This window comes from Lathyrus oleraceus, chromosome 5, assembly GCF_024323335.1.
Source record: "Lathyrus oleraceus cultivar Zhongwan6 chromosome 5, CAAS_Psat_ZW6_1.0, whole genome shotgun sequence".
Lineage (NCBI taxonomy): Eukaryota > Viridiplantae > Streptophyta > Magnoliopsida > Fabales > Fabaceae > Lathyrus > Lathyrus oleraceus.
The window spans coordinates 459,698,612-459,724,985 of record NC_066583.1 but is presented as its reverse complement, the minus strand read 5'-3'; positions in this window follow the sequence as shown (position 1 = coordinate 459,724,985).

Genomic DNA, 26,374 nt, shown 5'->3' with positions numbered 1-26,374 from the left:
AAGAGCCAGCTTTTCAAAGATATACTTTACTGGGTCCATCTTAGAAATCAACAAGGTAGTATGGTTCAACATATACTGTCTTAGTCGGCGAGCAGCCCATGCCAAAGCGCAGCAAGTTTTCTCGAGCAGCGAATATCTTGTTTCACAGTTGGTAAACTTTTTGCTAAGGTAGTATATTGCATGCTCTTTTCGACCAGACTCGTCATGCTGTCCCAATACACACCCCATCGAATTCTCTGTTACTGAAAGGTACATTATCAGGGTCCTCCCAGGAACTGGAGGTATAAGAATTGGAGGTTTCTGCAAATATTCTTTTATCTTATCAAAAGCTTTTTGAGAGTCATTGTTCCACCTGATTGCTTGATCTTTTCTTAGCAATTTAAATATCGGTTCGCACGTAGCTGTTAGGTGAGATATGAACCGTGCAATGTAGTTCAGCCTTCCTAAAAACCCACGAACCCGCTTTTCCGTTCTTGGTTCGGGCATTTCTTGAATAGATTTTACTTTCGCTGGATCAACCTCAATGCCTTTCTCACTGACAATGAAACCTAACAGCTTTCTAGATCTCACTCCAAATGTACACTTGTTTGGATTCAACCTCAGTTTGAACTTTCTCAATCTTTCGAACAACTTTTGCAAATTTACCAAGTGCTCCTCTTCTGTCTGAGACTTCGCAATCATATCATCCACGTACACTTCAATTTCTTTGTGCATCATGTCATGAAAGAGAGTCGTCATAGCTCTTTGGTAGGTAGCACCAGCGTTCTTCAACCCAAATGGCATTACCTTATAATAGAACGTGCCCTAAGGTGTAATGAATGTCGTCTTCTCCATGTCTTCTGGCGCCATCTTGATCTGATTATAGCCAGAAAATCCATCCATGAAAGAGAAAACCGAGGACTGAGCAGTGTTGTCGACCAATACATCAATGTGAGGTAATGGGAAGTCATCTTTTGGACTGGATCTGTTTAAATCTCGGTAATCGACACACATCCTGACTTTACCATCCTTCTTCGACACGGGTACGATGTTGGCCACCCAAGGGGGATAATTGGTAACTGCTAGAAAACCTGCATCTAACTGTTTCTGAACCTCCTCTTTGATCTTGACAGCCATATCAGGACTAGTTATGTGAAGCTTCTGCTTTACCAAAGGACAATCTTCTCTGAGAGGTAGCCTGTGCACCACAATATCTGTATCCAAACCAGGCATATCTTGATACGACCATGCAAAGACATAGACGTATTCTCGCAGCATTCCAATCAGCCCTCTCTTGACCTTTTCCTCTAAAGTAGCCCCTATCATGATCTCTTTCTTTGCGTCCTCAGTACCAAGGTTAATGACTTCCAACTCTTCCTGATGAGGTTGAATGACCCTTTCCTCCTGTTTCAATAGTCTGGCCAATTCTTTGGGGAGTTCACAATCTTCTTCACTCTCCTCTTCGGCTTGGTAAATGGGATTATCAAAGTCGTACTGAGCCATAACAGAACTGTTTTTAATGGAATCCGTAAGATCAATTTCTATCTGAAGAATAACTTGGACTATTTCTTCAGCAGTCCAGTTGTCGATCTTCTCCCCTGGAGCACACGGGCGCACCCAATTATCCATATCACAATCACTGTCACCATCTTCATTGTCTGTTGCAAAGACATCCTCGTGATTCATCAAGTTCAAATTTTCCCCATCTTCCACACTATTTACTATGGGCCCTCCATGTTGAGGCATAGGATTTTTCACCACATTTGGAGTAGGAGCGAAGTTAATCGTCTTGGCATCGATCAAGTCTTGGACTTTACGGTGAAAAGCCCGATAATTCTCGATGTGGTGCCCTGGCGCACCAGAATGAAAATCACAACGGACATTGGCATCATAACCAGCGGGAATCCTTGTTAATGGATCCATAGTGTGAAGTTCAATAAACTTTAACCTGAGCAGTTCAGGGAGTAATTCAGCATAAGTCATTGGCAACAGATCAAAATGACGATCTGGCATTCTTTGTCTTGGTTGGAATTGGTGTTGTTGTTGTTGTGGTTGTCCTCTTTGTTATTGTTGAGGTTGGGTTGCTGGAATAGTCACAGCAGCAACTTGACGGTATTGTTGTCCTCTGTTTCCATTTCTCTGATTATGTATAGCATTTGTCTCACTTTCTCTCCTTCTGGGTGCCCCTAAGAATGGTTTCTTAGCACTTGAAGAACTTGAAGAACCAGGGTCTTAGATTTTTCCCGCTTTGATAAGACTTTCAGTTCTTTCTCCGCAAATCACAACATCCAAAAAACTACCAAACGGGCAACTTCCCATACGATCCATGAAAACACCTTGCAGGGTTCCAATGAACATATCTGTCAATTCTCTCTCCAACATCGGAGGTTGTACTCTCGCAACTAGCTCACACCACCTCTGGGCGTATTCCTTGAAACTCTCACCAGTCTTTTGAAACAAACTCTGCAACTGGGTTCTGCTTGGAGCCATGTCTATGTTATGCTTGTACTGCCTAAGAAAAGCTTCACCTAACTCTCTCCAGCTTCTGACAAACTCTTTTCTCAAGTCCATGTACCAATCCAAAGATGCTCCAGACAAGCTGTCTTGGAAAAAGTACATCCACATCTTTTCATCATCAGTATAAGCGGATATCTTCCGGTAGTAAGCTTGCACATGAGTTTGGGGACAAGAAGTGCCATTGTACTTGTCGAAAGATGGTGCTTTGAACTTGTACGGGATCCTCAAACCATCAACTAAACCCATGTTAGTAACATCAAAGCCCAAAGAATTCTGGCACTCCATGGCGCGAATCTTTTCAGCAAGGGCATCGACCTTTCTATCTCTCTCTTCTGTCTTTCCAAATTCATCAACATATCTTCTTGCTTGTCAACCAAATGAGAAGGATGGTGAACTGGGGCACGTGCCGCTCGAGCATTAGCAACCTCTGTAATTATGGGTTGTCCATTGATTCTAATACCAAGCAGTTCGTCACCAGTAGCATGGTTGTTGACAGGGTTGGTAACAACAGCGTCATCGACAGGGGCTCCTTTTGGAGGATTCTGACCGACAGGGGGAATCACAGTTTCTTGTCTCTGGGCCAAGGCTCGGAGTTCCTCTTGCCCTTGCACTACCCCTTGCATCATACTCATGAACTGGGCCATGTTGGTCCTCATCTCTGCTAGTTCTGCTTGAACTTGATCCATGATCTTCTGTTGATTCTGCCTTGTCGCGTAACGGTGCGGGCGGTACTCAGCAATTCTGCCTGAAACGGGAACCAGAATGAGAAATCCTCTTCCAGAACACCTGTAATGATGCAAGAATGATATGTGTATGATGCGTATGATGCGTATGATGCGTATGCTATGTTTTATCATATCTCAGGTATTCAAGAGTGTCGTCCACCTTTGAAAATAGCAACCTGTACTCGTAAGCGGAACATAAACAACAAAGAAGCAACATACACTAGACGGCAAGCAAAAGTGAGACATCAATAATCTCATATATAGGCATAAGAAATAAGATTCATACAAATGTAGTTCAAGCAAAGATTCAGTTCATCAGTGTAGAACAAGGAATCCCATCCAACAAGCCTGAAGGTGATCTCAAAATAAACAACAAGACAAACTAGGGAAGTCGTCCTTCAGGAATGAGAGTCTTCAAATACTGGCACTGATCCATCAATCGGTCACACTCTGAACACTCAGGTAGAGGGGTGAGCTTCTCTTTCAGTTGCACCCTGAGTTCAACAACTTCCTCTAGGAAATGAGATGCACGGATGTCACTTCCTCGGAGCTGGCTCTCTGCTGCATGCCTCAGATCTACCTCTTTCTTCAACTTAGTATCTTTGTCCTTAAGATGTCTTTCCAAGTCTCGTATCTTCTTTTTGTAATTGGCTTCCGCTTTCTGTAATCTCAAGCGTTCATGGTGTTCTTCATCCAACATTGTTTCTATCTCATCATAGGACCTCTTTTTGTTTCCTGATCTACTAGCACTTTCACCTTGCACTCCTTTGAGTTTGTGAGCCAAATTCAGCCTATCAGCTTTTGCTTTGTAAAGCTCCATTTGGATCTCTTGTTCATTTTCTTTCAACTGGCGATTCTCCATTAAGGCTTGTTTGTAATACTCAGCAGGCACACTCTCAGAAAGGATCAAAGGCGGTTGCTCTTGTAATGGTTCCATCCGGTCATATGGTAGCAACAAAGTCCCAACTCTTTCCTTGACCCACTCAGTGTAAGCAGGCATAGAAATTGCAAACTTCCTCCCTAAAACAGATCCATCTTTTATACCAATATTCTCCCAAGCTCTTCCCACTTGCTCCAATCTTGCCGGATCGCTCCGTTTCTCAAAGTACACACTTTCAGCTATCTCGACACCTTGCGGCCTTTCATTCATGACAAAACCCAACTGACGGAGAGAAAGAACCGGGTTGTAGTTGATGCAACCCCTATTTCCTATGAGTGGAACATTGCGAAACTCTCCACAACTCATAATGATGTTGCGCACATTAATCCTATAAGCTTGCCACTTGATATCATAAGATGTAAGCGACATGATCCTCTGAGTCCATTTGTGAGTATTCTGAGTATCCACAAACGGTCCATTGGTTGGTAGAAAAGACAAGAACCACTTGAGTAGCAACGGGAGACAACACCTGATAGCTCCACACTTACCATGCCTGCTGTGTATCGCATAATAGGTGTCAGCTAACAAGGTAGGCACCGGGTTTCCTCCAATGAAAATAGTGATTGCTGCCAGGTCCACGAAACTAGGCATACTAGGGAACAAAATAACTCCATAAATCATGATAGCCAACTGAGCGTTGAAAGCTACCCAATTTCCTTTCTTCGCTTCTTCCTTAGCCATCCTTACCAAGAACTTCAAGGATAAGCCCACAACATCACCGTTGGGTTTCCAATTATCACTCACTTCCTTGATGCTCAAATAAAGAGCCTTAGCGACAACTTTGAAATCCACCTCCTTTGGCACATCCAAGAAAGGTACTCGGTTTTTGATTCGGACATTCATAAGGATGGAATACTCTTCAAGAGTGGGTGCTAACTGGTAGTCCTGAAAAGTAAAGCAACGAAGCTCCGGATCATAGAACTGTAAGAGAGTCTGCAGAGGTACCGGATCAACCACCATCTTCAACAATGCCAAGATATCCCCATACTGATCATCAAAAACTATCTGATTACGGTCGGTCACGAGATTACCCAATTCTTCCAAAGATTTCAACGGCTCACGGTAAAAGTTGTAGGTGCAAGTCTTCCTCTTCAACTCTGGAATGGCAGCCATCTCTCGGTGTGAACAGACTCCTAAATAAACCTAAAAAATGATATGCATATGCGGGTTAACTTTTTTTCTTTTTTATGCATTATTTTTTTGAAAGTAAACTTGCTATGATGCAAAATGATGAAACAATGGATGGTTGGATGTGTATCTCAAGGCACAGGATCAGAACTTCAACATGAATTCGGAACCAGGAACCATAGAACATGGTCATCAACTTAGAACCCAGAATTCAGAACCAACGGTCACCAACAAGAACCAAATAAAAGTCACCAACAGGACACGATCACCAACAAAACAAGTCACCATCAGTACTTGTAAATGATTCATTCTCGCCCCACTCACGGGTGTAATCTAGGCCAGGGTAAGGTCAAGAGAAACGCAGGATAAACAATTCTTTCAAGAATATCATCATATGCACACCAGGTGTATGCAACGATAATACCCCATCAGAATCTGAACTGCTCGTGATACCATGTTCCGCTAAGTGGCGCCATACCACCCGCTTCCCATGAATCACTCTATTCCTAGGTGTCCTAAAGTTCACTCATAGCCTGTGTATTGGGCCTTTTACCTCTTGTGACTCCCACCCAACAGCGAAATAGATACACAACCAGCACAGTGTGCATGAAACAATAAAGCGCACATAGGATGCAATGCAAGCAGATAAGTATGCAAAGCAATAAATAAATAACACACAATAGACAATAAACAAACAAACGCTAGGAAAGGCCCACTAGGGAAAATAAGTCCCCAGCAGAGTCGCCAGCTGTCACTCCCCGGATTTCCCGAATCCAAGTACAAACAGGAAAAGAGTGGCGCGGAAGAAAGTAGAGTCGCCAGCTATGTACTTTTATCCCAAGAGGAGGGAAAGGTAGTACTGCATAACCAAGATGGATTGGATAAAACAAAGTCTCGAACCAAAGAAAACTGAGTAAGGGGGCAGATCACGTGAAGGGAAGGTTATCGCACCCCTTCACGTCTGTGGTACTCCACAGGATCCACGATTGCTATTTATGTCTAAAGTGTGTGTATAAAAAGTCCTATATGCGATGCAAAAGAGAGAAAATCAATGTAGGGAAAATAAAGAGTTATTGCTCGCACAGGCCCTACCCTGCTGCATACGTATCTCAAGAAGGATTGAGAATCAGAGCACCGTAGCTCGGCTAACCTATTTTTGTTTATTTTGTGTTTTTTAGATGAACGACGTTACTACGCAATCTACCGGATGCTCGACCTTTGGAGACTTACTCGCCTGTAGTAGAAGGAGTTAACGTGTTCTTAGGAGAAGAAAAATCAATGAGTTTGTTTGTTTTAGGAATGCTCATGCAAAAAGGAAGTCCTAGACAAAGGAACCGTGCTACCTTAATTGACATGCAAACGAGAGACTATACGAAGCCTAGCAATCCTATGGGGAGACGATCACACCATACAAAACAAACATGCATAAAATAAACACGCCAACAAGGGGGCTCAAACATACGTGGGTAGGGCTTTAGTCAAGAGGGGTCATATCAACCTCTACAAACAAGCCATGGAAAGGTAATCAAATGGGCTCTTAACCACTGACATTGAACGTCAGGGTGAGCAGATCAAAAGGGTAATGAGGATAAGACCTCATAGCTCTTAACCCTGGACAGGGCGAGCTCATGACAAAAAATGGGGATTCAGAAAGGTGGAACCCTCTCCACTGACTGACCGGACAAAAGATCTTGGGCTTTTGTTCTGAAGCATCGACACGTAGTGTGATCTTAAAGAACGACACACTGAATAACGGGGGATTGACTACTAATCCCTTTTATCCGTCAATTGCCTCTTCATGGAGGTCTTTAGCACTGGTGCCTCTTCTTGGAGGTCTTTAGGCACAAAAGTAAACACACAAAAAACATCGCCTCCTATTGAGGTCTTCCAGCTAAGAAAGCGGTAAAATACGGGAAAAGATGTAAAAGGGATCGAGAGATCTACCACACGGATAAAGATCCGAAGCAACAACAACTCAAGAAATAAGAAACCCAGAGATCTCTCAAGCTAGCACCATCAAAGAAAGCAAGTCAGCAAAGCAATCAGAATAAATCTCCAAACGGTATCCCACAAATAAAGTGGAATACCAAGCAAGCTATCTCTTCAAGAGTCATGTGAGCCCTCACAAAAAAAACTCAACAAACAAGTTAGAGAAACAAGATGGAGTGCAATCAAGAGTAGCACCAAACAGAGAATCACATGAATCATGCCATTAAAGTTCACAAAAAGCTCACAAAAGGCAACCAAGGGTAGGAGGCCTAAACCTCTTGTCAAACAAATGCATCAAAAGGTTATCAAAACTCAAAGTCAGGGGGCAAGGATCCACACATCAAGACATGACATACATACTAAAACATGTGCCCACATGCAAAACCTAACGATACCCACTCTTCCAAATTCACCCATAATACCTCATACATTCAGAAATTTCAGGTTGAAAGTATAAAGTAGTGGAAATAGGGCATACCTGATTGGGGAGGATCGATTGAAATTGAATGGCACGGTTGGGTTTGCAGAACAATCTTAGGGTTTATATGAGAGGGAATTGGTTCTTTGCAGATGAGTTCCCTTCAGTCTCTGGAGGTTGCTCTGAATTAGTTAGAATCTCTCTCTAGGGTTTTGTTCCAAGGAAACTTCAGAGTGTTTTCAGCTTTCACCAATTCTCCTTTTTTTTCCTTTACTAAAATTTCAGGATCTATAACTTGATTTTCGTGGCTTTGTGGGCTCAAATGAGAGAGGTCCAAGTCCAAGATTTTTCTGTTATATTTTCTTTTTATTTTTTTATTATTATTATTTTTTTATATTTTTTTTATTTTTTTTTTCGTTTTTTTTTGTTTTGTTTTTTTTTGTTTTCGTTTTTTTTTTTTCTTTTCGTTTTTTTTTTCGTTTTTTTTTATATATATATATATATATATATATATATATATATATATATATATTTTATTATTATTATTATTATTATTTATTTATTTTCAAAACGCGTGGGCTTCGCCTAGCGAGCATGACAGTTCAGGAAATTCCTCTGAGCGCAGGTGATTCTGGTGGCTTTTCTTGGGACTCGCTAGGCGACCCATTCTGCTCGCCTAACGAGAATGACAGCTCATGAACAAACTTTTGCTCTTTCAAGATTAACGTTTTGAAAGTAACTCAAGTCATTCTCTGGCCATTTCCTCTTCAGTTGACCAACAGTTGACTTCTGGCTTCATAATTGAATTTTGAATCGTACTGAGCCTATTAAGCTTGATCCTTTAAAGAAAACCTCTAGTTGATGCACAATCTCCCTTGTGTTGACTGATCCTTTAGATAGAACCCACAAAGTGACTTGGATGATATCCAAGCTTCTTGGACGACAAACTCTTGGAGCTAATTCTGATTGACATGATAAAATGCAATATGAAATGTTAAATGACCTAAAATGAATGCATGAATGAGGAGGGCAAATTTGAGGTGCTACAAATATGTCAATGATACTTATATTTTCATTAATCCTTATGTAGATTACCATGACGTCAAACACTTCTAACAACATCTTGCGATCAATCCTTGATAAGGAAAAATTGTCTGGGACAAATTTTCTTGATTGGCACCGAAACCTGAGGATTGTCCTCAAACATGATAAAAAGCTATATGTCTTGGAGACACCTGTTCCTGAAGAGGAACCTCCTAGTTCTGCACCTAAGGCAGAAAGAGATGCTTATAAGAAGCATGTCGATGATGCCAATGAAACTGCTTGTCTCATGCTAGCTACCATGAACTCAGAATTGCAAAAGCAACATGAGAACATGTCAGCGTTCGATATGATCGAACACCTGAAAATGCTCTATCAAGAGCAAGCAAGGCATGAGAGGTTTGAAGTTTCAAAAGCCCTTTTTCAAGGAAAGTTGGCTGAGGGAGCCCCTGTAGGTCCCCATGTACTCAAGATGATTGGGTATGTGGAAAACCTTGAGAGATTGGGTTTTCCCCTGAGAAAGGAACTTGCGACTGATTTGATCTTGCAATCGTTGCCAGATGGGTTCAGTCAATTTGTCCTAAATTTCAATATGAATAATATGGACAAATTGCTTCCTGAACTGCTCGCCATGTTAAGAACTGCCGAACAGAATCTGAAGTCAAAAGGGAAGTCCATTTTGATGATCGGAAATGGAAAGAGACAGAACAAAAGGCCCACTAAGCAGGGTGATAAAGGGAAAGGCAAGGAAATTGCCAAACCCAAACCCACCGTTGCTGCTTTAAAGCCTAGTGGAGGCATAGCAAAAGAAGGAACCTGCTTCCATTGCGGTAAGATCGGACACTGGAAGAGGAACTGCCCAAAGTACCTGGAAGATAGGAAGAATGGAGTAGAGACTTCAACTTCATGTATTTTTGTTATTAATTTGTCTACTTCTGCATCATGGGTATTAGATACTGGATGCGGTTCTCACATTTGTACAAATGTGCATGGACTAAAAAGGAGTAGAGATTTGGAAAAAGATGAAGTCGACCTACGAGTTGGCAATGGAGCAAAGGTTGCTGCCTTAGCCGTACGAACTTATGAATTGACTTTACCTAGTGGTTTAATAATTCAGTTAGAGAACTGTTATTATGTACCTGCAATTAGCAGGAATATTATTTCCGTTTCTTGTTTGGACAAGTTCGGTTTTTCATTCATAATAAAGAACAATTGTTGTTCAATTTATTTGAATGATATATTCTATGCTACTGCTCAAATGAACAATGGATTATATGCCAGTTTATAACATTAATACTAAAAGGATGAAACCTAATGAGTTAAATCCAACTTACCATTGGCATTGTCGATTAGGCCACATAAATGAGAAACGCATTTCCAAACTCCATAAAGATGGATTGTTGGACTCTTTTGATTATGAATCATATGAGACATGCATATCTTGTTTAATTGGAAAGATGACAAAGTCTCCATTCACAGGAAAAGGTGAAAGAGATAATGATCTTTTGGCCCTCATACATACTGATGTATGTGAACCACTGAACATGCCAGCCAGAGGAGGTTTTCAGTACTTCATCACATTTACTGATGATTTCAGTAGATATGGTTATGTGTATTTAATGAAACACAAATCATAGTCCTTTGAAGAGTTCAAGGAATTCAAGAATGAAGTACAAAACCAACTAGGTAAGAATATTAAAACTCTTCGATCAGATCGAGGTGGTGAGTATTTAAGCCTAGAGTTTGATGACCATCAGAAAGAGTGTGGGATCCTATCCCAACTTACTCCTCCTGGAACACCCCAATGGAATGGTGTATCTAAGAGAAGAAATCGAACCCTGTTAGACATGGTCCGATCCATGATGAGTCACGCCGATCTTCCAAACTCCATTTGCGGACATGCACTATTGACAATAGCTTACACACTTAACTGTAAGACCCCAATTTTGACCCTAAGATCCCTCATGGCATCATAACATTGCATTTGCATAGCCTCAAGGATCATGAGCATCTTGGTTCCTTTTGCCTTTGGGTGGGACTCCTTGTGATTGGTTTGAGATCACCAAGCATGCTTGAATTATACATCATTGTTTCTCTTACTTTTGTTTTACTAAAAATAAAAATAAAAATAAATAAATAAATAAATAAATAAATAAATAAATAAATAAATAAAAGAAAAAAATCTTGGACTTGGACCTCTCTCATTTGAGCCTACAGGTCCATAAAAACCAGGTTATAAATTCAGAGTTTCAGTGAAACAAAAGGACATGCCATTCCTATTACCCTGGCAGGAAAAAGAAAGTGAGAGAAGAGCTAACAGAATTCAGAGCAACCTCTAGAGGCTGAAGGGAACTCATCGGCAAAGAACCAATTCCCTCTCATATAAACCCTCAGATTGCTCTGCAAACCTCACGGGTGCAATTCAATTTCATTCGATCTCTCCAATCAGGTTTGCCCTATATCCATCATCTTTATGCCTTCAATTTGAATTTTTTGAATATATGAGGTATTATGGGTGAATTTGATACCCTTTTGATGCATGTGTTTGACAGGATGTTTAGGCCTCCTACCCTTGGTTGCTTTTTGTGAGCTTTTTTTTGTGAATTTTAATGGCATGATTCATGTGGTTACATTTTGATTTGGGGGCAACTCTTGATTACCCTATCTTGTTTCTCTAACCTGTTTGTTGAGTTTTTTTTTGTGAGGGCTCACATGACTCTTGCAGAGATGGCCTGGTGTTCCACTTTATTTGTGGGATACCACCTGGAGGTTTATTCCTATTACCTGTGCTTTGGCTTGAGATATTTGTTTGTGAATGCTTATTCCAAAGGATGGGAGCTACTTGGATCATCAATATGATCTCAAGAGGGGAACTCCTAATGTGGTTTTATTTTCTTTTCCCTTATCTCTTGTATGTTTAGGAATTTAACCCTTCTTTTTTTTTGTTTTTTTCCCCATTCTAACCCAAGCCAAAACATTTTGTGCAAACAATAACTTTTGTTTTCAACATTAGAAACCTAAGCCTTATGCTTTTGATTTTCAAACTTATTTTTCATAACACTTATTTTGAATTGAACCTTTTAATCCACTTTAACCATATTTTTGTAAATACTTTTAATTGGTAAATATAACCCATTCAAATACTTTTTGTGGTTTCAATGGCCACCTTCTTAATCAAACCCTTTTTTTTATAACCATTAGCTATTAGGTTTGAATTATCCTTGAGGTAGATATAATACTCACCTTTATCCTTAGTGATGGACAATGAGTCTTCCATGCTTATTATAGGGTTAACCCCTCACTAGCATGTTGAAGCTATCCTCACATGGTGGATTTGTGGTTTGGTTGAGTTTTCTCCCTTTGATAACAAAAGACCTTAAGGCTTTTGGACCAATCAATTCACCAACTTTTTTTTTGAATTTTTTTACCCTGAACTACGAGGTTTTGATTCTAATCTTTTTTAAGATGGTACGTAGGCAATGGGTTTATCCATTCAAACACAAAATGTAAATAAATTTGTATATTCTTTTCTCATCCCTTCAATCATGTTTGCCCAAATAAATTTTCACAAAAAAAAAAAACAACAACCTTACAACAAATGTGAAAAGGGCTCCCTAGGAGTACCTAGGATGCTTTGGGTGCCTAACACCTTCCCATTGCATAACCAACCCCCTTACCCGGATCTCTGACATTTTTACTAGTTTTTTATTCGATAAAACTTTTAGGTTTTTGTTCGCTTTCTAACCATTCCTTTGGATAAATAGAAGTGCGATGGCGACTCGACTTGTATGATTTACCTTGGATTTAGTCAATATCTCTAATGGTAACGAATACCCCGCTACAGAAAAATGGCGACTCTGCTGGGGATCAATGCCTAGTGGGTTTTGCCTACTTTTCATATTGTGTTGTATTGTATTGTATTTTTTTTGTGTGACATATTTTTGTGCAATTTGGGATTACTGTATTGTATGTAATGATTGAATTGTTTGAATATTAATTCCTTGTATGCTTGGTGGTCTTCGTGAGATGAGTTCTATACCCGAACTCGAGTGCACTTAGGATCGGAGAATGGCATAGTCTTGTCGACTTGTGTGGAGTTATTCCTTAGCAAGTTGACTTGCAAGTCCATTCACTTGGTGGAGGTTATGTTGGGATCAATAATGTCACACAAGTAAGTTGTGGTTAGACATTACTTTTCCAATATAGACCTTAGAAGCCAAGGACCTTAGTTTACCAAACCCATCTTGACCTATGCTTAGGATGTAGTGCGAAAGTCGTTCAAGTGTAAGATTTGATACGATTGTTACGCGATACTACACTCATAAGAGTCTCTCTTGAGAATATTTTTGGAATACGAGTAGTCGTTTCTCCGATAATATCCGAAAGATGGGATGATGACTATGGGAACCTCTTGTAGAACATGTTTGACAGGTTTAAACCCTAGTACACTCCCTTTTGGGTGGTTCTTAACCTAAACTCCATGCTCGTGACTTGCAACAAACCCTTGATTCATGGTTGATCCGTTCATGAATCCTTAATATCAATGGAACTTGGGTGTTGATAAGGTGTAAACCATAATCCACCAAAATGGATGGTTGATATTAAGGATAACATGATCCATCCCATGACCTTTGTTTGGTGTGCTTTGCTTGATCCTTGAGTGTGATTGTTGCATTCATGCATTCATGCATTCATGCACCCATTTGCATCCATATCATTAAATAATAAGAAAATTTTCAAGGAACTTAAGGGGGTTTATTTGCAAAATTTTCAGACATGGAAAGACAAAGAAGGAATACAAAGAAGTACAACTTCAGGCAACCAGATTTGAAAGAGTTAAGGAATCTGACATCCTATGTATTAGATCCTTTGGGTTTCAAGGCTCGTTTCGGGAAGCTTCTTCCTCTTCTGACCACTCAGGTGGATGAAGGATTGATGAGTGTATTGGTGCAGTTTTATGATCCCTTGTACCGTTGCTTCACGTTTCTGGATTTCCAGCTTTTGCCTACCCTTGAGGAGTATGCTTATCTTGTGGGTATACCTATTCTGGATCAGGTGCCGTTCAGTGGCTTGGAGAGTATTCCTACTTCACAAGAGATAGCAAACATGTTGCACATAGATGAGTCTCTGGTTGGTGCTCATATGACTACCAAAGGTGGAATTCAAGGTCTCCATTCCGAGTTCCTCATTGCTCAAGATACTATATATGGGAAGGCCATGAGTGAGGATGCCTTTGAAGCCATATTTGTACTTCTCATCTATGGATTGGTATTATTCCCCAACATCGACAAGTTTGTGGATGTGAACGCTATTAGGATTTTCTCTACTCTTAATCTCGTTCTGACTCTGTTGGGCGATACCTATTTCTCTTTGCATATGAGGAATGCAAAGGGTGGTGGCGCCATTGTGTGTTGTTTGCCTCTGGTGTATAAGTGGTTTATTTCTCACTTACCTCAGACGGTCACTTTAAAGGAGAACAAGGAATGTCTACGGTGGTCCACGAGACTCATGTCTCTCACTAATGATGATATCTCTTGGTATAACCGCGTGTATGATGGTGTGCAGATTATTGACTCTTGTGGCGAATTCTCCAATGTACCTCTTCTCGGTACATGTGGTGGGATTAACTACAATCCTGTTCTGGCACGTCGGCAGCTTGGGTTCCCCCTAAAGGATAAACCCAATAACATTCAATTAGAGGGTGTATTCTTTCAGGATGGTAAATATCCCCAAGGCTTGAAAGCTAGGATGGTCCGCGCTTGGCGCAAGATTCATAGGAAAGGAAGGAAAGAGTTGGGTCCTAAGAATTGCATCGCTTTGGAGCCTTACACTGTTTGGGTTAGGAAGAGGGCGTCTGAGTATCTCATGCCTTACGAGTATCCGAGACCTACACCTATGATTATGGTTGGGCCTTCAACCCTCCCTAATCAAGGAGTAGAGGAGTTGAGAGACGAAGACTGTTCACGTGCCTGGATCCGTGAACGTGAAGAGTTGCTTCAGCAGATTAAGGAGAAGGATGTGTTGATTGAGTTTCTTGAGCATCAGGTTATTGATGACCCTGATGATGTATGGACTTCTCTACTTCCTCAGTCTTCTAAGTTCTGGAAGAGGAGGTATGATCGACTCGCCAAAGAGAAGGCCGATATGGAGGCAACCTACGAGAGGGAGCTGAAGAGGCTTCGCGCATCTTATCTTCCCGTGTCCCGAGCTTTAGATGATTGTTTCTAGGGATCCATAGGATGATTATTTTCCTTTTCTCTTGTATATGATTGACGATGCTGCACTTCTTTTCCCTGATATTATTTGATGAAATATTTCCATATGTGATAAAATGCTTAATATTTCCAGAATTTGCAAATAAAACTCTAAAGTTCCTTTGAAATAAAAAACAAATCATATGCACAAGCATTGCATGCATCATATGCATAAGCAGGTTTTGTTTCCGGTCCCTTGCCCTGTGGTCTAACTCCGTGTCCTTCATTTATTTTGAAGATAAGCTGACTCACCGGTACTGTACTAGAGCCAACATTTCAAGACTGATGGATCACTTAGAGCAAGAGAACCGCGAGTTGAAAGAGGAAGTGGCCAGATTGACTGCCCTAATGGAGTCACTCATGGCTGCCCAGAGCCAGTCTTCTCCGACATCTTCAACTCCTCCCCAGAGGACAGTTATCTCCGAGATTGTCTCCTCAACTGTGCCCGCTGCCAGTACGCACTTTGTTCCAACAGCCATGCCAACCGGGTTCCCGTGGGGGATGCCTCCCAATTTCATGCCTGAGGGTCTTGTTCCAGCCTTTGCTTCTATGCCGGCATCTAGCCCGGTCCTTGTTGTTCCTCCTCCTGTCGTGCATACTTTGCCCAGGGTAGACAACACCATCTATCATTCTGAGCCGTCTGAGGGTCCAGATGTTTATGAGAAGATGGATGCTATGAACAATCAATTTCTTGAGCTTCGCAAGGAATTGAAAACTCTCAGAGGGAAGGATCTTTTCGGCAAGTCTGCTGCCGAACTCTGCTTGGTTCCAAATGTGAAGATCCCTGTGAAATTCAAGGTCCCTGACTTTGAAAAGTACAAAGAAAATACTTGTCCTCTCAGCCACCTGGTCATGTATGCCAGGAAGATGTCGACTCAAACCGATAACGACCAACTACTCATCCACTACTTTCAGGACAGTCTGTCCGGTGCCGCTTTGCGTTGGTACATGGGTTTAAACAGCGCGAACATCCGATCCTTCAATGATCTTGGCGAGGCCTTCGTCAAACAGTACAAGTACAACGTGGATATGGACCCCGATAGAGATCAATTGAGAGCCATCTCCCAAAAGGATAAAGAAACATTTAAGGAGTATGCCCAGAGGTGGCGAGAGGTGGCAGCACAGATCGTGCCTCCGCTAGAAGAGAAAGAGATGACTAAGATCTTTTTAAAGACTTTAAGTTCTTTTTATTATGAGTGGATGATTGCTAGCGCTCCTTCTGACTTCACCGAGATGATAAATATGGGGACGCGTCTAGAAGAAGGGGTCCGTGAAGGACGGTTAACCAGAGAAGAAGGCTCTTCTGCCAAACGTTATGAGGTGTTTGCAAAGAAGAAAGTGGAGAGGCACATGTTGTGACCTCCCATGAGAGACCAAGAAGACCCTCTGTGATGAGGAAGACCGAGCGTCCCGCCGGTAACCAGCACCAGGTGGCTCATATAGCACCTATTTTCAGAGACAATCAACAATATCAGCAACAACAGCTCTGTCTGCAACAGCAGGCCTACCAGCCTCGAAACAGTAATCAGACCAATACAAGTTACAAGAGGAAAAGGGTCACTTTCGATCCTATTCCTATGACGTACGCAGAGTTATATCCCTCTTTGATAGAGAGGAAGCTAATTACTCCGAGAGACCCACCGGCTATACCTGCTAACCCCCAATGGTGGTATAAGCCCGAGTTACATTGTGTTTACCATTCTGGTGCTCCCGGCCACGACGTGGAGAATTGTTACCCTTTGAAGACCAAGGTTCAGGACCTTATGAGGTGTGGAATTCTGTGTTTTGAGGACGTAGGTCCTAATGTGAAGAAGAACCCATTGCCCGAGCATGGGAAATCTGTTAACATGGTCCAGGGGTGCCCTGGCAAAAACAAAGTCAAGTATGTCAGTCATATCCGACAATCTCTGGTCTAGATGCATCGTTTGTTGTGTGACTACAGTCATTATGAGCATGACCATGATAGATGTCGAGTCTGCTCTGTTAACCGATTGGGTTGTTGCCAGGTGCGCAAGGATGTTCAGGAAATGTTGGACGAAGGAGTCATTGAGATCCTTCAAAACAGGAGTGTTGATGAAAATGAGCCTGAGGTCAATGTGATCTCCCCAGTGTTCCGGATACCCGAGCCTGTTATCATCAAGTACAATGGTAGCAAGCATAAGGCTTCTCCCGCTCTGATCATTAAGCCTGCTGGTCCTGTGCCTTACTCCTCTGAAAAAGAAGTTCCCTATCGCTACAATGTCGTAGCAGTAGAGAATGGGAAAGAGGTGTCCTTGCCCTCTTCTTCTGTTGTGAATATTGCCGATGTTAGCGGTTTGACCCGTAGTGGCCGTGTGTTTTCAGCGCCGTTGAAGCCTTAAATTAATGTTGATTTTGTTGAACGCCCGATTGGGAACGCTGTGAATTCTCTGAATCCGGCACTTGCTGTTAAGCCCTCCTCCGTATTGAAAACTCCTACTTCTGTTGGCCCGAGTGGCAATGTGAAAGAAGACTGTGACGAGATGCTGAGGCTCATCAAGAAAAGTGAGTACAATGTCGTAGACCAACTTCTACAAACGCCATCCAAAATATCTGTGTTATCCTTACTCTTAAATTCAGAACCACACCGAGAGGCTATGCAGAAGGTGTTGGATGTGGCATACGTGGATCACGATGTCACTTTGGAGCAATTCGATAGCATAGTTGCAAATATTACTGCTTGTAACAACCTGAGCTTTTGTGACTCTGATCTCCCTGAGGAGGGAAGAGACCACAACTTGGCTTTACACATATCTATGAATTGTAGAGACGACCCATGTCCAATGTACTGGTGGACATTGGGTCATCATTGAACGTATTGCCAAAGTCCACTCTCTCAAAGCTATCATATCAAGGATCTCCCATGAGGCAGAGTGGAGTAGTTGTGAAGGCTTTCGATGGGTCTCGCAAAACTGTGATCGGGGAAGTTGATCTCCCAATCAAGATCGGACCAAGTGATTTTCAGATTACCTTCAAGGTTATGGACATTCACCCATCGTATAGTTGTCTCTTCGGCAGACCATGGATTCACGAGGCAGGCGCCGTGACGTCCACCCTACACCAGAAACTGAAATTTGTGAAGAACAAGAAGTTGGTGGTGGTAGGGGGAGAAAGGGCTCTCCTGGTTAGCCATTTGTCTTCCTTCTCTTATATAGATGCTGAGGTTGAAATTGGAACTCCTTTCCAAGCTTTATCTATAGCTGAGCCTATTGAGAAGAGAACTCCTTCATTTGCTTCCTACAAAGATGCAAAGTTGGCCATTGAGCGTGGTGCAACCACTGGTTTAGGAAAAATGATTGAGTTAGAAGACAACGAATCCCGAGCTGGCATAGGTTTTTCTTCTGGTACTTTCAACAAGCAAGGTTTATTCAAGAGTGGAGGTTTTATCCACACTGGTCTAGATGAGGAGGCTGCTGTCGTTTTAGAAGAAGATACAGAGGATTCTGGCAATTTCATCATCCCTGGAGGGGTCTGCAACAATTGGGTCGCTGTGGATATTCCAACAGTTGTCCATAAGTCAACGTAATGATCACTGTGTTTAAAAACCCTTCTCCCATGCCAAAAGGAGGAGTGATAACATTGTTGGCGCATAAAAACAATGATATTTTCATTCAATAAATTCATGTTAAATGTTTGTTTTTCCAATTATTTTCCCTTTTTGCTTTTTGCATGAAATTGGTGATCACATAAAACCCTAAAAAATGGAATAAAATCGATCTTTTCATATGTATAATGATTTGCCTTGTTTGATTTCTAAAAAGCTTTTCATATCCAAAAATCATTATGCATGTTGATTTCTAAACCCATTGAACATAATGACCCAACACCATCTCCCAATTTTGAATTCCCTGTATTTGAGGCAGAGGAAGATGATGTTGAAGAGATTCCTGATGAGATCACCCGGCTACTTGAGCATGAAGAGAAGATCATTCAGCCACATCTTGAGAATCTGGAAACAGTCAACTTGGGGTCTGAAGATTGTGTGCGAGAGGTAAAGATTGGGGCACTTCTGGAAGAATCTATTAAGAAGGGGTTTATTAAGTTGCTACGAGAATATGTTGACGTCTTTGCCTGGTCATATGAAGACGTGCCTGGTCTAGATACTGATATTGTGCAACATTTCCTACCTCTAAAGCCTGAGTGTGTGCCTGTAAAGCAGAAGCTCAGAAGAACTCATCCTGATATGGCAGTGAAGATCAAAGAGGAAGTTCAGAAGCAAATTGATGCGGGGTTCCTGGTGACTTCTATATATCCTCAATGGGTGGCCAATATTGTGCCCATGCCTAAGAAAGATGGAAAAGTCCGGATGTGTGTGGACTATAGAGACTTGAACAAAGCTAGTCCGAAAGATGATTTCCCTCTACCACACATTGATATGTTGGTAGACAATACAGCTAAATTCAATGTCTTCTCGTTTACAGACGGATCTTCCGAATATAATCAGATTAAGATGGCACCCGAGGATATGGAGAAGACAATATTCATCACACCTTGGGGAACATTCTGTTATCGAGTGATGCCCTTCGGTTTGAAGAACGCCGGAGCCACGTATCAACGAGCTATGACCACCTTGTTTCATGATATGATGCACAAGGAGATTGAGGTATATGTTGACGATATGATTGCTAAGTCAAGAACGGAAGTTGAACATGTAGAGCACCTGTTAAAGCTTTTTCAGCATTTGAGGAAATATAAGCTTCGTCTGAATCCCAACAAGTGTACATTTGGAGTCCGTTCTGGCAAGTTATTGGGCTTTATCGTTAGTGAAAGAGGTATTGAGGTTGATCCTGCAAAGGTCAAAGCAATACAAGAGATGCCTGCGCCCAAAACTGAGAAGCAAGTCCGAGGTTTTCTTGGTCGCTTGAATTATATCTCCAGATTCATATCCCACATGACTGCCACATGTGCGCCTATATTCAAGCTCCTCCGGAAAGATCAGTCCCATGATTGGACCGAGGATCGCCAGAAAGCTTTTGACAGTATTAAAGAATATCTGTCTGAGCCTCTGATTCTGTCTCCACCTGTAGAGGGAAGACCTTTGATCATGTATCTGACTGTTCTTGAAGACTCGATGGGTTGTGTCCTTGGTCAGCAAGACGAATCAGGGAAGAAGGAGTATGCTATTTACTACCTGAGTAAGAAGTTCACTGATTGTGAGTCTCGATACTCAATGCTTGAAAAGACATGTTGTGCTTTGGCTTGGGCTGCTAAGCGCTTACGCCAGTATATGATAAATCATACGACTTGGTTGATATCCAGAATGGATCCAATCAAGTACATCTTCGAGAAGCCTGCTTTAACAGGGAGAATTGCCCGTTGGCAGATGTTGTTATCTGAGTATGATATTGAGTATCGAGCTCAAAAGGCTATTAAAGGTAGTATCTTGGCTGACCATTTGGCACATCAGCCTATTGAAGATTATCAGTCAGTTCAGTATGACTTCCCGAATGAGGAGATTCTGTATTTGAAGATGAAAGATTGTGATGAGCCTACACTCGACGAAGGGCCAGAGCCTGGTTCCAGATGGAGTATGGTATTTGATGGCGCTGTAAATCAGTATGGAAATGGTATTGGGGCCGTGATTATTACTCCTCAGGGTGCACATATTCCTTTTACAGCAAGGCTAACTTTCAAATGCACGAATAATATGGCTGATTATGAGGCCTGTATTATGGGATTGGAAGAATGCATTGATCTAAGGATCAAGCATCTTGATGTATATGGTGATTCGGCCCTCGTTGTTAATCAGATTAAGGGTGAATGGGAAACGAATCAGCCTGGCCTTATTCCATATAGAGATTATGCGAGGAGGATTTCAACATTCTTCACTGAGGTTGACTTCCATCATATTCCTCGAGATGAGAATCGGATGGCAGATGCCATTGCTACGCTAGCTTCAATGATTGTGGTTAAATATTGGAATGAAGTTCCCAATATCACTGTGATGCGCTTGGACATACCATCTCATGTATTTGCAGTAGAAGAAGTAAAAGATGATAAGTCGTGGTATTATGATATCAAATGTTTCCTTTAGAGCCAGATTTACCCGCCTGGGGCGTCTGTGAAAGATAGGAAAACTTTGAGGAGATTATCTGGCAGTTTCTACCTCAATGGCGAAGTGCTTTGTAGCACCTCAAATTTGCACCTACCTTGTGTACATACATTTTCATCATTAGGTCATTAACATAACATAGTCCACTGCATAGCATTGCATTGCCCTTTGCCCAAGTGCAAGTTCATCAGACAAGATTAGGTCAAACTGATCAGGAGAATCAGTCAATCAAGCAAGCAAGTGCATTTCTCAAGGAAACAAAGCCCTAGGGTTGGTTTATTAAGTTCATATGATTATGTGATCATTGTGAAGTGGTTTGGCCAAAGATTGGATGCTCAGAAGTCATCAGTCAGGCTGAATTTCAGCTGAAACCCTAGAAAGTCAATTGTGGTCAACTGTGGTCAACTGTGCCTGATTTCATGGATTTGAAGGTGGGAGATGGTTTGAAAGGCTTCATTCATGTCCATACAAGTCTCATTTGACATTTCAAAGATCAAGATTGAAGAATTGGAGGTCAGATGGAAAGTTTCCAAAAAAAGCAGGTGACCTGTAATTGGAAACTGCCAAAAATGGAAAGTTCTTCTCCTCAAAATTACTTCATCATACAAGCTTCAAATGGAATTTTGTCCAACATGAAAGTTGAAGATCTTGTTCTCCCATTTCCAAAAAGTCCAAGAACATGAAATTCTCATGTGTGGTTGGTAAGTTATGATCAAATCATTTTCAGAAAAAGTTGAACTTCAAAGGACCATAACTCATGAACCATTTGGCCAAATTGGGTGATTCTTTTTTGAGCAAGTCACATTTGACATGTAATATCACATTGCATCATTAAATTTCATCAAAAATCATCATAGCAAAAGTCCATTTTTCAAGTGAACTAATTTGTATTTTGGTGGAAAAAAAGTGATTTTGAGAAATACATGTCATTTGCATACCAAACCACTTCTAACACATCATAAACATCAATTTGGACTTGTTTGAATGGTATTTGCACTGTTACATTGGCTGCAATTAGAAAAGGTCATTTTTGCCAAATCACATGAAAATTGCATATTGCTAATTCACATCATTCTTGCTAATCTTGTTTAACAAATGGATTAGGCACTTGGTATAAAGTCTCTAATCATAACTGTTTCACCTAATCACAATCACTTTTCAGATCCAAACTCAGAAATCACCAAATTCTCTCAATTTTCTTCAAAACTTTTTCACACTTTTTTCACCATTTCCATTGAGATTCATCATCTTTTGTGCTGGTGCTCGTGTGATTCATCTCCTACATATGCTAATAGAGGACTGTTGAAGGAAATTGTGACCAAAAACTTGAAGAATCATGACTGTCATCATCAAGTTCATCCATGGCATTTTGATCATTCTTGGATCTGGAGCACATTTGAGCTGAACTACTTGCTTCATTCACTTCCTAGAACATCAATCCACGACTGTTTCACACTTTGGAGCATTGGAATCACCAAACCAAGCAACTGCCACTTCAAGAGGTTAGATCTCGAATTCTTTAATTGATGAAATTGTGATATGGTTTATGTAGATCGTGGATTGTAGAGCATGCTGCAACTTGTAGAATTGAATTTCATTAGGTTTTGAGTGAGAAATCTGGAATTGAATGTTTGATGTCAAAACTTCTTTGGATCGATTCATGTTGTGTAGTTCGAATTAGGTTAAATCATGTGGATATTGTTGTTGTGCTTGATTAGACGATTCCATTGATATATGATTTGCTAAGTTTCGTGAACAAATGTTCTTGTTGAGTTTCTGGTGATGAATGTGATGAACAATCTCAAGAACACGTCCAGAACGTGTTTTGATCCGTTTGCCTGGCTTTCATTTTCAAATTTGTGTTTACCGCGCCCATGAACCAATCGCGTGCTGCCACTGCATAAAATGAAACGCAGCGTTTCACTCTTGTTGCTGCATAATTACGAAATTGCCATTATCAGATTTAATTTCACTTATTTCATTTGCTTTTCAAATTTTTATTTCACTTTGATCTTCGATCTTAGAAAAATCATAACTCCTTCAATTTTGATCCAAATTTGATGCAATTTTTTGTGCCATTCTCCTTGTGATGTGCTCTATGTTTTGGTTATTTTTAATCATGTTGTGCACGTGTGGAAAAATTATTTGGCTAGGGCTTGTTTGAATGTGTCTTTTGTGCACCATGCATACTCTATTGATCATAAAATCTTGATGCCTAATTAGAAATTCATGAAATATTTTGTGCATATCCTAGGCATGTTCCTGGTCATTTTGATATGTGGTTTGTAATTTTTGAGTTCCTGGATTGAGAGTTATGACATGATCTTTGGAGGTGTTACATTTTATGCCATGCCATGCTTTGTGCATCTTCTTGATTTTATTTTATATGCTTTTTGAACTTGAATTGAGCTGGATTTTTGCATGAGAATACTTGTGAATGTTGAGAATACATGTGAATTTTTCTGGAAATTTTGAAGGCATTTCCTATTTGATTGGGATTTTATTTGCTGTTTAGTCATTTGTTGACCTTTTGTGATACATGTTTGTATTTGCTTTGTGAAATTCTGGTTATTAATTGGATGGATGTGAAATTTGGCATGGGTATTGTAGACATCTTGAAGTGCATTTTGGCTTTGGTCTCATTCATTTATCATATTTTGTTTCTGTTTTATGATTGGTTGAAGTTGATGCTTGTTTTGATGCCATGTATGAGCTTGCTTGAATTTGTGTTGACTTTTGGAATTTCATTGACTTGCTTCCCTTGGTCCAAATGAGCTGAAATTTGGTATGATTGACATGTTATGAATGCTGTTTGATCATGAATTTTCTGGGAATTTATTGAGCTGTTTTGGTATTGGTTTGATTGTGATCATTCTGTTTGCTCCAATGTGATTCCAAAGTGCATAGTTTGACATGTTTTGTGTATGAAATGGATTTGGTGTATAGTTTTGATGTGAGACCAATTGGATTCTATTCTTGTTTGATAAATCTTGATTTTGATCAATTTTCACTTTCTGTTTTGAATTTTTTTCCTCCTTTTGACCCTAGGCTTGTCCTAGTGGTCTTGTTTCTCATGTTTGAGTTTGCTTTTCAGGTTAGGAAGCAAATGCTTTAAGGAGATTAATGCAAGTTGATTGAGTTTGGTTGATTGTTATGAACTAACTTGTTTTATTTTTTAGGATGCTTAGCTCACTTGCCTTGAGCTTGTGCTTTGCACATGTGATTGATTGTGTGTCTGTTGGTTCTTATGCTGTTTGTTTTGACTTTATGACTTGAATACTGATCATATTTGATTGATTTCAGGTACCATAGTTGCTTTAGTTCCTTTGAGAACTTGCTATTGCTTTGCTTTGCTTGAGCATTGAGGTAGAATCTCTTGTCTCCATGTAGTCTGGAAGACCTGGCTTGTTACCTGGCCAGGCAACTGTCTGAAGTCCTCCTTAAGAGGCAATGTTTGTGATTGTTTACTTTGTCCCCAAGCAGGAAAAGACCTCATATGAGGCAATTGGTAGACAAAAGAGATATGTAGCCTATCTCCTACTATTCTGTGAGTCACTCACCTTGCTCACACCACGTGTGTTGATGCATAGTGAGTAAAAACCCAAGATCAGTTGAGTCAGTGTCATAAGTGTAGAAGGGTTCCCACTTTCTGGACCCACACTTCATTGTCTGAAGCTCTCCCTGACCAGGGATAAGAGCTGTGAAGTCTAATCTTCACTCACCTTTCATCTGGCTTCACCTTGACTCTCAATGTCAAGGTTAAGAGCTGACATTACCCTTCCAGTTGGCTTGCTCTTGCAGCCTCACCTTTTGATTGAGCCCCACTTGATGTGTATATAGTGTGTGTTATCTGTAATTGTTTGCTTTGCTGTTTGTGCTGATTAAGATAGGCTTACTCCATGTGCAAGTTAGGTAGCAACCTTGACTTAGGGATGATTATGCATGATAACATCTAGGCTCGAGTTAGTCTCCCTAGTTGTGTCTCCCTCTGTTATCTGGTTAGGCTAGCCCCGTGTCCCTTCGTAGGGGAACTACGTCGCCCTGATCCTCATACCAGATGAGGTACGTAGGCAGGAGATGAGCAGATCTCTCCGGGCGCCCGTTTTGTTTTGTGTTGTGTGTGTCAAGAGATGGATGTAAGCCCAGCGATTGGCATTCCGTATCCTCTTGTTGTGTGCTTGGAGTCCGGTATAAGTCCATCAAGTGGCATTTGGGTTCCAGTGTGGGTGTGTTTGGTTCAGAAGCTGATGTAAGTCCAGCGATTGGCATTCGGGTTCCATGTTTGCCCGTGTTTGTGTAGCTTTGTTTGGCGTGCGTGAGCCGAGCTACGAATGCTCTGATTCTTCTTTGTCCGAGAAGATACGTATGCATAGGATGCGACATCCTAGCGAGCATGTGTTTTCCCCCAGTCCGAACTACTTTGACTCTGATGTCTATGCTTGATAGACTAAGTAGGCCCAGGATGCGATATCTTGCTGAGTCAGTCTTGTTTGTTTTCTTGTGTCTCTTTCAGCCAATATGTGTTTGTTTGTGAGCAGTGTTTTAGCAACCATTTTTCCTTCCTTTTGTGCGTGGATCCCGTCGAGTACGACGGATGCGTAGGGGTGCTAATACCTTCACTTCGCATAACCGACTCCCGATCCCATTCTCTTTGGTTGCGAGACCATGCTTTTTCCAGGTTTACTCTGAGCGTTTCCTTTCCCTCTTTTGGGATAAATAACACACGGTGGCGGCTCTGTTGTTCTTGTTTCCCGCCGGTTTTTCGCGTAATGCGACATGCTTTACAAGAGAAATTTTGACATGGTTCTGCTCAGATGCGTGGATAGACACGTAGTAGAGCTGTTGATGACTGAGGTCCATGAGGGTTCATTTGGTACTCATTCCAATGGACATGCCATGGCTAGAAAGATGTTGAGAGCAGGCTACTATTGGCTGACAATGGAGTCTGACTGCTGCAAATATGTGAAGAAATGCCATAAGTGTCAGATTTATGCGGATAAGATTCATATTCCCCCGACACTTCTGAATGTGATTTCATCACCATGGCCTTTCTCCATGTGGGGAATTGACATGATTGGCATGATAGAGCCGAAAGCGTCCAATGGACACAGATTTATTCTCGTAGCAATTGATTACTTAACCAAGTCGGTTGAAGCAGCGTCGTATGCAAATGTGACCAGGCAGGTAGTCGTGAAGTTTATCAAGAATCAACTCATATGCCGATATAGTGTGCCAGATAAGATCATTACTGATAATGGATCTAACTTGAATAACAAGATGATGAAAGAGCTTTGTAGTGAGTTCAAGATAACG